The 13288-nt window shown below is 34.1% G+C and overlaps 2 long non-coding RNA genes across 2 annotated transcripts; one reads left to right on the top strand and one right to left on the bottom strand.

Moving 5' to 3' along the window:
* Nucleotides 1-9122: 9122 nt before the first annotated feature.
* Nucleotides 9123-9795, bottom strand: LOC109212534. The gene is made up of 2 exons (XR_002065879.1): nt 9668-9795; nt 9123-9578 (listed from the first exon to the last, which is right to left on the bottom strand). It is a non-coding gene; the product is annotated as an uncharacterized LOC109212534 (long non-coding RNA).
* A 650-nt stretch (nt 9796-10445) lies between these two features.
* LOC109212532 lies at nt 10446-11623 on the top strand. The gene is made up of 2 exons (XR_002065878.1): nt 10446-10576; nt 11048-11623. It is a non-coding gene; the product is annotated as an uncharacterized LOC109212532 (long non-coding RNA).
* Nucleotides 11624-13288: the final 1665 nt, after the last annotated feature.

The following is a 13288-nucleotide window of genomic DNA, read 5'->3' as shown; positions in this document are numbered from 1 at the left end:
AGACTTTAAAGCCCAATGCTTAAAGTCTTTGAAGCCCAATGCTTTAAAGTCCAACAATCCCCCACATGAATGGGAATGGCTGTAACAAAAATGATCATAGATGAAAGCTGTGTGATTTGCAAGTAAGGATTAATCGCATCTGGATAAGTAGGTTTCCCTTTGAACTTTCCGTAGTGAACATATGTCGGATACACTCGGTCAATCGGTAGATTTGATATCTTTGAACCGTCGAACTTTAGTGTATACCTAGACAACCATATGTCACACAACCAACCCTTAACCGTCTTTTGGTTCTCATTGTTGTGTTCGTTTCAGCCATGAACACCGCCTGGTTTCATAAGTGCGTAGAGAATTGGCCTTACAAAATTCTCATTGAAGCGGCTTCCACTTCACACTTACATAGGTGATTCCTAAACGTGTAATCCTTTAGATTGACACTATTTGATAAATACCACATCAAACTTAGGTAATCATTAAAGAACGTGTAAAGTTCTATCCTTGTTACTGAACATTGTCTTCATCACGAGAAGGGACCAAAGACTTTACTTTGACAATGTTGAACCGGTCAATCACAACTTTGTTTGAGCTCCTTGAACCTAGATCTCGGAACATCCAAAATTCTAGGTAGAGTTACCGCCATGTTGACTTGTCCTCGGCCATAGTCCCATTCCCTTAGATGATTTCTCAACTCCCTCTCTAGTTAAGCCTTTTGTAAGCGGATCCGCCACATTATCCTTTGATCTTACATAATCAATAGTGATAATTCCACTAGAAAGTAGTTGTCTAACGGTGTTATGTCTTCGTCGTATATGACGAGACTTTCCGTTATACATAACGCTCCCTGCCCGTCCTATTGCAGCCTCACTATCGCAATGTATGCAAATAGGAGCCAAAGGTTTTGGCCAGAACGGAATGTCTTTTAAAAAATTTCGAAGCCATTCAGCTTCTTCACCGGCTTTATCCAAAGCTATAAACTCTGATTCAATTGTAGAGCGAGCAATGCACGTTTGTTTGGAAGACTTCCAAGATACTGCTCCTCCACCAACAGTAAAAACATATCCACTTGTGGACTTTGTTTCTGTTGAGCCGGTTATCCAATTTGCATCACTATATCCTTCGACAACCGCAGGATATTTATTGTAGTGCAAAGCGTAGTCTTGGGTATATTCCAAATATCCCAGAACTCGTTTCATTGCTACCCAGTGATGTTTGTTGGGATTACTTGTGAATCGACTAAGTTTACTTATCGCACACGCTATATCAGGTCGTGTACAGTTCATGATGTACATTAAGCTTCCCAACACACGAGCATACTCCAATTGAGACGTACTTTCACCTTTATTCTTTATGAGATGATGATTTAAGTCAATTGGAGTTCTTGCACTTCTAAATTCCAAGTGTTTGAATTTTTCAAGTACCATTTTCACGTAATGTGATTGAGACAAAGCTAGACCTTGAGGAGTCCTCTGGATTTTAATTCCTAGAATTACATCGGCAACTCCTAAGTCTTTTATATCAAACTTACTAGCAAGCATGCGTTTAGTAGCTTGAATGTCGGCAATGTCTTTGCTCATTATTAGCATATCATCAACATATAAGCAAACAATGACTACATGATTTGGAACGTTCTTAATGTAAACACATTTATCACATTCATTAATCTTAAAGCAATTTGACAACATTGTTTGGTCAAATTTCGCATGCCATTGCTTGGGTGTTTGTTTTAGTCCATAAAGAGACTTAACAAGTCGACACACCTTCTTTTCTTTTCCTGGAACCACAAACCCTTCAGGTTGGTCCATGTAGATTTCTTCCTCTAAATCACCATTTAAGAAGGCTGTTTTTACATCCATTTGATGGATTTGAAGATCATACAAAGCGGCTAACACTATTAGCATCCGAATGGATGTAATTCTTGTTACCGGCGAGTATGTGTCAAAATAGTCAAGACCTTCTCGTTGTCTAAATCCTTTGACAACAAGTCTTGCCTTGTATTTGTCAATAGTACCATCGTCTTTCATTTTCTTCTTGAAAATCCACTTAGAACCCAACATTTTGTTACCTGGAGGAAGATCAACCAATTCCCAAGTATGGTTGCTCAATATGGATTCTATTTCACTATTGACAACTTCTTTCCAATATTGTGCCTCTGAGGAAGACATTGCTTCCTTGAAGGTACGAGGCTCATTCTCTAACAGAAAAGTCAGAAAATCTGGACCGAATGAAGTAGATGTCCTTTGACGTTTACTTCTTCTCGGATTTTCTTCATTAGGCATACCATATATTATTTCCTCCCGAGGTCGTTTTGACTTTTGGTAGGTCACTTCACTTTCCTTTTTATACGGATAAATAGTTTCAAAGAATTCAGCATTATATTATCGTATTAACGTGAATCTCTGGATTTTCTGATTTATGAACCAGAAACCGATATGCCTTGCTATTGGTTACATATCCAATAAACACACAATCAACCGTTTTTGGACCTATCTTAACCCTTTTAGGTTTAGGAACTTGTACCTTAGCTAAACACCCCCACACTTTGAAGTATTTCAAGCTAGGCTTCCTTCCTTTCCACTTCTCATAAGGAATGGATTGTGTTTTACTATGAGGTACATAGTTGATTATTTGGTTAGCTGTAAGTATAGCTTCCCCCCACAAGTTCTGTGGTAAGCCAGAACTTATTAGCAATGCATTCATCATCTCCTTCAACGTTCGATTCTTCCTCTCCGCAATTCCATTACATTGTGGAGAGTAAGGGGCAGTTGTTTGGTGAATAATGCCATTTTCCAAACACAATTCTTCAAAAAGAGATTCATATTCACCACCCCTATCACTTCTTATCATTTTGATCTTTTTGTTTAGTTGCGTTTCAACTTCACTCTTGTATTGCTTGAAAGCATCAATTGCCTCATCTTTACTATTAAGTAAATAAACATAGCAGTATCTCGTGCTATCGTCAATAAAAGTAATAAAATACTTTTTCCCACCGCGAGATGGTGTTGACTTCATGTCGCAAATATCTGTGTGAATTAAGTCTAAAGGACTTGAATTCCTTTCAACGGACTTATAAGGATGCTTAGCATACTTTGATTCCACACATATTTGACATTTGGAATTAATGCAATAAAATTTTTGCAATACTTCTAGATTTATTCATCTTTCGCAATGTTTTGAAGTTTACGTGACCTAAACGCAAATGCCATAAAGTGTTTGACTCAAGCAAGTAAGAAGAAGCATTCACTTTATTGATAGGAACTGCTATTACATTTAGCTTAAAAAGGCCCTCATTTAGGTAACCTTTTCCTACATACAAATCGTTCTTACTTAGTACAACACTATTAGAAACAAAAATACATTTGAATCCATTCTTGACAAGAAGTGAGGTAGACACAAGATTCTTGCGAATTTCTGGAACATGGAGGACTTGGTTTAGAGTCACTATTTTTCCCGACGTCATCTTCAACGCAATCTTGCCAACTCCTTCAATCTTGGCCGTAGATGAATTTCCCATGAAGATTGTCTCGTCGGGACCTGCGGGGGCATAAGAAGAAAATAACTCCTTGTTAGCACAAACATGGCGGGTGGCTCCAGAATCTATCCACCATTCTTTCGGATTTCCTACCAAGTTGCATTCAGACAACATGGCACACAAGTCTTCCATTTCATCTTCAACCATGTGGCTTGATTCTTTTTCTTCTTATCATTCTTTGGCGCACGACAATCCACTGCCTTATGCCCAGATTTTTCCACAGTTGTGGCAATTACCCTTGAACTTCTTCTTACTTGGGTAATTCTTTGGTCCAGAAGCTTTCTTCCTCTTCTTATTTTGTGGTGCCTCCTCAACAATGTTTGCCCCCATTATTGTCGAGTGTCCACGTGACTTCTTTTCAGCATTTTTGTTGTCCTCTTCTATCCTCAAACGAACAATCAAGTCTTCTAGTGTCATTTCCTTCCGTTTGTGTTTAAGATAGTTCTTAAAATCCTTCCACAGCGGAGGTAACTTCTCAATGAAAGCAGCGACTTGAAAGGCCTCATTTATGACCATACCTTCAATAACAAATTCATTATTAATAATAAGATAAATCTTATTAATAAAATTATTGATTTGGGTCATACCTTCAGCAAGGAGGTCATGTACAATGACTTGTAGTTCTTGGACTTGAGTTATGACCGACCTAGTGTCAATCATCTTGAAATCCAAGAACCTTGCAGCCACGAACTTCTTAAGTCCGGCATCCTCAGTCTTGTACTTCTTCTCAAGCGCATTCCATAACGCTTTTGAAGTTTCCATGACACTATAGACATTGTACAAGCCATCTTCCAAACAACTCAAAATGTAATTTTTGCACAGGAAATCAGAATGTTTCCATGCTTCAGTTACAACAAGTCGTTCATCATCCGGAGTATTTTCAGCCATGACCGGAGGATCCTCCTTGATGAAACGTTGCAAACTCAACGTAGTAAGATAGAAGAGCATCTTCATTTGCCAGCGTTTGAAGTCAATACCGGAAAACTTTTCGGGTTTTTCTGCCGGTGCCATAGCATGAGCAGGAGTAGAACGGCTTGACGAGGCAGCAACACTCGTAACAGTAGCACCCGTTCCCGCAACACTTCCATTAGTTTGGTTTTCATTCGTCATATTTCTGTAAAGTTGAAAACAATACAGAACTTTGTTAAATTAGTGAAGTTTTGATATCTTCAAACTGAATATCAAACCAAACATACAACACTAACAATGGTGAAGTTTTTATATACTTCAAACCCGTACGTTTATTATTCCGGCAAAGTTTTTATGTACTTTAAACCGGACAGAAAGAATTATTGGAGTAGAAAGCAACAAGGCTTTAGTCTCCAAAACAGTATACAAAATATGAATAACAGTTTAATATATGTTTCAACACAGTAACGTTAGTATTAAAATTCCTTAAGCTTGTGAGCGTTACTGTGTTAAACCAAAAATCAGACAAAACTGTTAGAAAAATAAAAGAAACTGGAAAAACAGAAGAGTTTAAGAAATATTCCGAGTCCACAATTTTCTTGTGTGTCCTTAAGGAATTTTAACCCCCTCACACGTTGCCAAGGTAATGGATTAAATCCTCCCAGGATAAAACGGAATAAACCTTCCTGCAACAGTGGCAATACAAACTGCAGGATACCAACGAACTCAAAGAACGGAGCAAAATCACACTTACGAATTTGAGAGAGAGAGACTGCGAATTAGGATGCAGTATATTCAGAAAGAAAGAAGTTCTGGAGTGTTTTTCGTGTGTAGAAAATGGAGCCTTGCCTCAGAATTTATAGGCAATTATCAGAAGAGGTGTCTGGAAAAGGTGCCTTTTCAGAAGAATACGCTGCCTGCCGCGGTCAGAGAGGCCCTCTGAACCTTCAGCAGGGTTCTGGCGTATTTTCAGCAGTGATTTGGCATTTAATTAATTATTAAATAATTAAATAAAAAAGCCGAAGCCGAAGCCGAAGCCGAGCCGAGCGAGCGAGCGACGACGGCGCGAGGGTTCATTCTCTTCAACTCCTTTTAAGAGCTTTAAGAAGTGATTCTATATATAAGCACACAAATGTGGTTGTCCCTCACCAATGAGGGATAAAGTGCAAGACAAAAGTTCACTTCTTCAAATTTTCAATTTCCCTCCATTTTATTTTCCTCCATTTCCAATTCACACTTCTTCTACTTTAAAGCCCAATGGCTTAAAGTCCAACAGTATTGTGTTGTTAAATCCATTATTCTGCAACAATGAAAAGTCCCCTTTTTTAAAACGTTCGATTTGGTGTGGTGAGATTGTTTCCTATTTTACTTTTCAATTATGCCTAACTTATTACTCCATAATTTTATTTTACCCTTTAATTTTTTTTTTCTATTTTAACTCCAAATCTCCAACCTATAACCTACTTTATTTTTTTCCAAAACTTTTGGCGCTAACATTAAATGTGTTCTGCCGCCTTCTGTTTGATTTTTTTTCTCCTAATTTGCTTTTAACTCAATTCTAATTAGTTGTGCTCCTTTGTTTTGTCTTCTTCTGTTTCGCTCCTTTGTTTTGCTTTCTTGAGGTATTTTGCCTTCTCTTTGTTTTATTTTTTAAAATTCTTTTTATGCATAATTTTTGATAAATTTAATATTTAAACAATTGAGGGTATTTTAGTAAACTTATCAGTTACAATACAATACGATACAATCAAACCAAATAGCAAAATATTATTTAACAATAACAAACAATACAATCTATCCAAACATTGTATTCATAAAAAGATACAATACAATACGATACAATACAATACAATACATTATAAAACGATGAGGAACAATGATCCAAACAGAGTGTTAGGTTAGCTTCTCCTTTTTTGTTTTTTCATTATGTTTTTATATTGTGGGTAGATAGAATATCGGCCATTGGATTAGTGTAGATCAATGGTTATGATTAGGGGAGGGATATGATGCGTGAGAAAAGGGTTTGACCTAAAAGGAATTGGGAGAATGGGCCTTTTCTTGCTGGGCCACTAAAATTCGAAAGAGACTTTTTCCTTCCTATACCATATATGAAACCTTATTACCCAAAATGTGCATAGTTTCATATTTACCCGCCATGTTCACAGTTACTCTACAAAATATATACCATTCATTAAATACCAATTATTAGGAGCTGATTCCTTCCTAATTAGGCGCACTACAAATCTGGAACTAAATATTCTTCCAGATATTCCTATTTAGGCGCGCTACAATTATGGAAGTAAATATTCTTCCAGATATTTTCCACCATTGACAGCCATTAAAAAGCTTGAAAGCTTTGAATTCAAATTTGGGTTTTCAAAAATCATTATTTGTTTGGATTGGGTGTTGTTGAAAATAATCGGGAATATGGTTTGGAGTTTATATCTCAATTTTGAGGGGTTTTGGTGAAGATTAGACTTGGTTTTGACTGAATTTCAGATTGAAACTCGAAGAAGAAGAAGAAGAAGAAGAAGAAGAAGAAGAAGAAGAAGAAGAAGAAGACATATTGCAGAAATTGTAGATAAATTGTAGATTATTTGTATTCTGATAGTAGATACTTTATTTTCTGTTTTCACAAATAAAAAATGGCTAAAACTTCTACAAATCTTCTGAAAAAATACAATTATGTCAAAAATCCCAATTATGCTACAATTGAATGGGAATGAGATATAAAAATTCAATGTACCCTGTTTGTAGATATTTTATAGATAAATTTTAGATTATTTGTATTCTAATTGTAGATTTGTTTTCTGTTTTCACAAATCAAAAACGACTAGAACTTCTACAAATCTTCTGCAAAAAACGCAATTATGTCAAAAATCCCAATTGAACTACAATCGAATGGGAATTGAGATATTAAAATTCAATATACCCAGTTTGTAGATTTTGTAGATGAATTGTAGATTATTTGTATTCTGATTGTAGATGTATTATTTTCTATTTTCACAAATCCAAAACGACTAAAACTTTTACAAAATCTTCTGCAAAAAACGCAATTATGTCGAAAATACCAATTAAGCTACATAATTGTGTTTTGGGGGAAATCACTGTTATTTAAGTGTTTTGGGTGATTTCATTTGCAGATTACGACTGTTGACGAGGCTAAGAGATTCTATCCTTTGTTTGGACTTGGTGCAAATGTTGCTCTGATTTTCTCAGGTCGCACAGTGAAGTACTTTTCTAGCCTGAGAAGCTCTTTGGGTCCTGGAGTTGATGGTTGGGCCATCTCTCTGAAAACGATGATGAGTATTGTAGTGTTGATGGGTGGGGCAATCTGTTTCTTTTACCGGTGGGTGAATAGAAATGTTACTGGATGATAGAAGAAACTATTATCTTTTGCTTGACTAGTAGAAAGCACTCTCTTTCATCAATTTGTTTTTTTGAGAAGCAAATGCACCACCTTTTTTCCCTCGTCTATCACTTCTACTAAAATGACGATTCATTGCTGGGTGAGGGTGAGGGTTTGGGAGAGAGAAACGTGGGAGGGGTGGGATATACGGTACCTTGAATTAAGGAGGGATATACGCTGCATTAATTGTACCCTTAAAATACACTATGGTATATAATTGGTAATTTGGTATACTAAGTGTAATTAAGTCAAACCTTAAACATTGAGGGTAATAAGGTTTCCTATGTGGCATAGGAATATAAAAATTCTAATTCGAAAATGAGCTCCCAATTGGCCCAAATTCAATTCTTTCTCATTGAATAAAAATAAAAATAATAATACTACAAAAATATACTATGTAATCTTAGTTAATAAGAATAAATTATTAAAGTAAACTCTATATTAAAATAAAAATATTTTTGATATTTTTTTAAATGTTATAAATATTATAAAATACTAATAAGCTAAAAAAAATATTATATAACTATTTTTTTGTGCTTTTAAACTCATGTTTTAAAATTAAAACTAAAAGTTGACTGAAATTCTATAAAAATGAAAATAAATAAATATTTTTAAAATACTACTTTTAAAAGCAATGCGGGTTAAAAATTACGTGCTTACACCATACACTAGAATTTTATTTATACCTGAGACCAAATAATTAATTCTCAATCTACTTTATTATCCACTAAAGCACTCACTTGAGTGCAGAGTATATGTACTATGTATCTGTCACATATTTATTCAGACCAACAAATAATCACTCTTTATATTATACATGTATTTTCAAGGGCGGACGCACATTGGCCGAAGCGGTATTATTTGATATCGCTTCATCGGAAAAAATTATTAAATGTTTACACGAATATTCTGCAAAAATGAAGTATTATATAATGATGACAATGCTTCTAGGCAAAGAGTACTTCTTGGTTCACACAAACTCATACTTGGCCTTGTAAAGGTAGTAGATTCGAGGTTGGACTTCAGACACTCTTTTTTTGAATATCTTTGAGCGAGCATTTTTCTAAAAATTTGAGGCTAAGGAAAATCAAATCTACACCTCCATTTGCAATCATTTTCAACTAAATCATTGGGCAAAGACTTTCAACTTGTTGAAAAATAATATTAAATAATAATACTTATTATTATTTTTATTTATATAAATTCAACATCACTTACAAAAAGCTCAACTGCCTACTCCCCTGCGTACTTTATATCTTACAAGTGACACAAAAATCAGAAGGAAAAGGAGCTGGTAATTAAAAGTAAAAAGGTAATAGAATTAAAATATTTTACAGTCAAACTTCTCTATAACAGTCTCGTTTGTTTGAAATGTTATTATAAAAAACATATATTATAACAAAATATAAAAATCGGTACCAAGAAAAACTTGTTTTTATAGTGAATGAGTTATATAAGGATGTTGTTACAGAGAGTTCTGACTGTAACGATATGAGATTCAAATCGGTCAACGTGGAGTCAAGCATCGCTTAAACGGCGATTTAGAACTCTGCCGTCTACAATACCCACAACCTGGCAATTTTCTGCAATCAAAATTAATTTCACAACGATCCCAACAACGTTGAGTATATGTAAGACTATCTGGTAGCAGAATCTTTTCAATGAACTCTACTTCAAAAGGTAAGTCTCGCAAAGCCATTGCTCGAGTGTTTGAGGACCAAAACGAATGAACTGCATTATAACAAGAGTTTAATTTATATATAATAAATAAATACTTATACTAATTTACAAAGGGACTAAAAGATGATGAAGTTACTGACCTGTTAGTACCACAAAGAGAACATAAAAAAAGAATAGGCACTTTTTAGTCATGTTAACAAGAGTTTGGAGTAGGAGAAAATTTTGAGAAGAAGAGCTAATTATTTGTTGATGAAATTAAAGGACATATATAAAGCCTCTTAAAGTTGTAAAAATATAAAAATATATCTATCTAAAAACCCTTTACTATAGTGTCCTTACAATGGAGTAGTAGTATCTTTATTTGTTTTTAAAAGTCAATCTTTTTAGGTGTTTGCATATTAAAGCCGCCAGTAAAATAAAATAAAATCTATCAGAGTCGGAATCAGAATTTTAAATTTATGGGCTTGGAATTTTAATCTCCTTAACTTACTGGGTTTTAAATTAATTATTTATATATATCTAATAAATTTTTTAAGACAAATATAATATTCAAACCAAAGCTACTGGGTTCGGCAGAACCCGCTCTCGACACTCTAGCTCCGCTCCCGCAATATATCAAAGAAAAGCCGCCGTTAAAATAATGTATTTTCAACTGCCAAAAACACTTTCAATTCTTTGACTGTAGGCGGTCTTTTACTTGAGCAACTAGTGCATTTTATAATCAATAAAATATTGTGCTATAATAATTGTTTACCAAACAATTAATTACTCCATTATAAAAGTGATTCATCCTTGGCTGCTTCATATATTAGCAGCCGGAGAGAGAATGCAAATGGGACACTAGCAATGGATAATATGGTTTTAAGAAAGATATTTTTATATTTAAGAAATTTAAAAAAAAAAAAAACTATATATGTGTGGCCTTTCATCAAGCAAGAAAATACACACACACAATTAGCTCTTCTTCTCACAATTAGCTACTCCAAATTCTGTTAAAATGGCTCACAAGCTCGCTTTCTTTTTTTGTGTTCTCCTTGTGGCACTGACTGGTGTGTAACTTCATCATCCCCCATATATATATATGTGTGTGTGTGTGTGTGTGTGGTATAATTAAGATCTTTATATAAATTTAATATTTATTTTTTCTAACTGCTATACAGAGACGGATTCAAGATTTAAACTTTATGGATTAAGATTCTCAATTCTACCATATCTCATCTAATTTAATGGGTTCAAAAATTACTACTTTGTACATATTTAATGATTACTGGTGCAAAGATACAGGGTATGAGCGAAAGTTATGGGTTTAGATGAACCCATAGCCTATATACTGGATACACCTTTGTTGCTATACATGAATTGTACACTGATTGTACACAGTTATACGGATATTATATGAATTATACTTATATTATTCATCTGGCGGTTGTTTTAAGTTTAAGCGATTGAATACGTAACTATTTAGGTTCGTATAACTATGTATCTCTACTTATATTAATTTTATTGATCATCTTGTGCAGTTCATTCAAACACTCGGGCGATGGCGGTGCGAGACTTACCTTTAGAAGAAGAGGTGATTGAGCAAATTCTAGTACCAGATCTTACTAATAAAAAAGGATGTTACAACCTCTGCAAATCTGATGCAAATTGCAATAACAGAGGTTCAGAGTGTAGGCAATGTCGAACGGCACATAATCATTATGATATTACAATGAGATGCTATCCCAGGATTTGAATCTCATATGATAACCGATTTTTTACAAAAATAGCCGGTCGAATTCATAAATGTGTTTTTTTGTGGTCCTTTTTTACTTTTACTTGCTCCGTTTGAGCTTTGTGTCATTTGTAAGGTAAAGAATACAGTGACTATCCATTGTTCCAAATAAATATGTGATGGATATAATAAAAGGATATTTACATAAATAACCGGCTAAATTTGTAAATGTATTTTCTATTGTCTTTTTGAGCATTTTGTAAAAGGTAAAGAATACAAGTGACTATCTATTGTTCCTAATAAATATGTGATGGATATCAATTCCTAAGCCTGCAAATAGTCAAAGGTGTTACTATTGCGAAAAATATGTGTTTTGGTATGAGTATGTTGTATTTTTATTTTCTTTCCCTTATTTCTTGTTGAATGAATTCTGTTCTTTTACTCAAAATACCATGGTTCAAATTAAAGGAGTCCCAAACCTACCTCTAATAATAACCAACTCGAACAATATCTTTTTTAAAATCTACAATTGTCATTTATTTATTTTTACAAATACGTGCCATATCACTTGTTTAAAAGCGCACACAACGTAAATTGGCATATGAAATAATGCAGCAACTCGAGAGCAACCAATATATGTCTTCATCATGTCAAATAAGCGGAAAACAAACGCACACGTCTAGTCTATACGGCCACCTATTAGTGAGGGGAGAAATATACACATATTTGCTACTTTTTATGTCTCAATTTGTATAACGGTGTTTTGTCTGTCCACGAAATTTAAGGAAGAAAGAAAAAATATACTTTAAAATTTGTAATCTAAAACAAGTAATAAATATTTGTGTGACTGTAACACTACTAGAAATTCGGCAAAAACCGACCAAGAAAAATCGATCAAAGTTGGTAGGTTTTTCAAAATATTTTAATTTTGAATTTTTTTTTACGAAACCGACCAACTTTGGTCGGTTTTCTTTGACGCAAAAATGCGGGAAACTATTTTTGAGTCCCGCGAAATTTATTTTTCAAGAAACCGACCAACTTTGGTCAGTTTTTTCAATTAAAATATATAAAAATTGATATTAAAAAAAACCGACCAACTTTGGTCGGTAAATTTGGCCAGTCATTTTAAAAAACCGACCAACTTTGGTCGGTAATTTTATTTTTTAATAAAACCGACCAACTTTGATCGGTTATTTCGTGCGAAAATACAATTAAAGAGTATAAATTAAAAAAAAAAAGATAATCCTAAAACAAAATGCACCAATGGTCTAGTGGTATAACAGTATCCTGCCACAGTACACACCCCGGTTCGATTCCCAGACGGTGAATCTTTTGATTACATAATTAAAATGCCGACCAACTTTGGTCGATTTTTTTTTTTGCAATATTTTTTTTTGAATTTAATTTACCGACCAACGTTGGTCGGTATATTAAAACAACCATCAAAATACCGTCCAAGCGTATTTGGTCGCGTTTTGGTCGGTAATTGGCCATAACCGACCAAAGTTGGTCGGTTTTTTGGGTCGGTATTTACCGAATTTCTAGTAGTGTAAATCAACTTATTAATTAAGGGTAATATTAAAGATTTAAAGTTAAAAATTAGTTTTCATTAAGAAGGATCCAGCTCCCCTCAATTTCCTAGTCTCTCCATTTCTCCAAGTTCCTACTTGAATTGGAGACACTTGTCATGGTTAAAAATTAATGAATAAGATTTAAATGAATAAATTAAAACCCTAACTATAGTTAAAGTATTTAATTCCTTCTTTTATTCCTTCTCAAATAATATCTTTTGTCTAAATATTAACACAGTCTGAACTATCTGATTATTGTGAGAAGAAGAGCTAATTGTGTGTGTGTCCATTTTCTTGCTTCAAGAAAGGCCCTATATATAGGATTTTTCCAAGTCATTGGTGTGTATCATGTCAGTAATTCTTTAATTCTCATACTGCTAATTTGGTAGATAATTGTGATCATTAATAGTTTCTTAATATGGTAATTAAATCTCTTGAGATCTTCTTACTTCAATAGAAGCTAGCATCAAATATAG

This window comes from Nicotiana attenuata, unplaced genomic scaffold (assembly GCF_001879085.1).
Source record: "Nicotiana attenuata strain UT unplaced genomic scaffold, NIATTr2, whole genome shotgun sequence".
NCBI classification, from domain to species: Eukaryota; Viridiplantae; Streptophyta; class Magnoliopsida; order Solanales; family Solanaceae; genus Nicotiana; species Nicotiana attenuata.
Note: the sequence above shows the minus strand (reverse complement) of the source record. Positions and strands in the feature narration are given on the sequence as shown.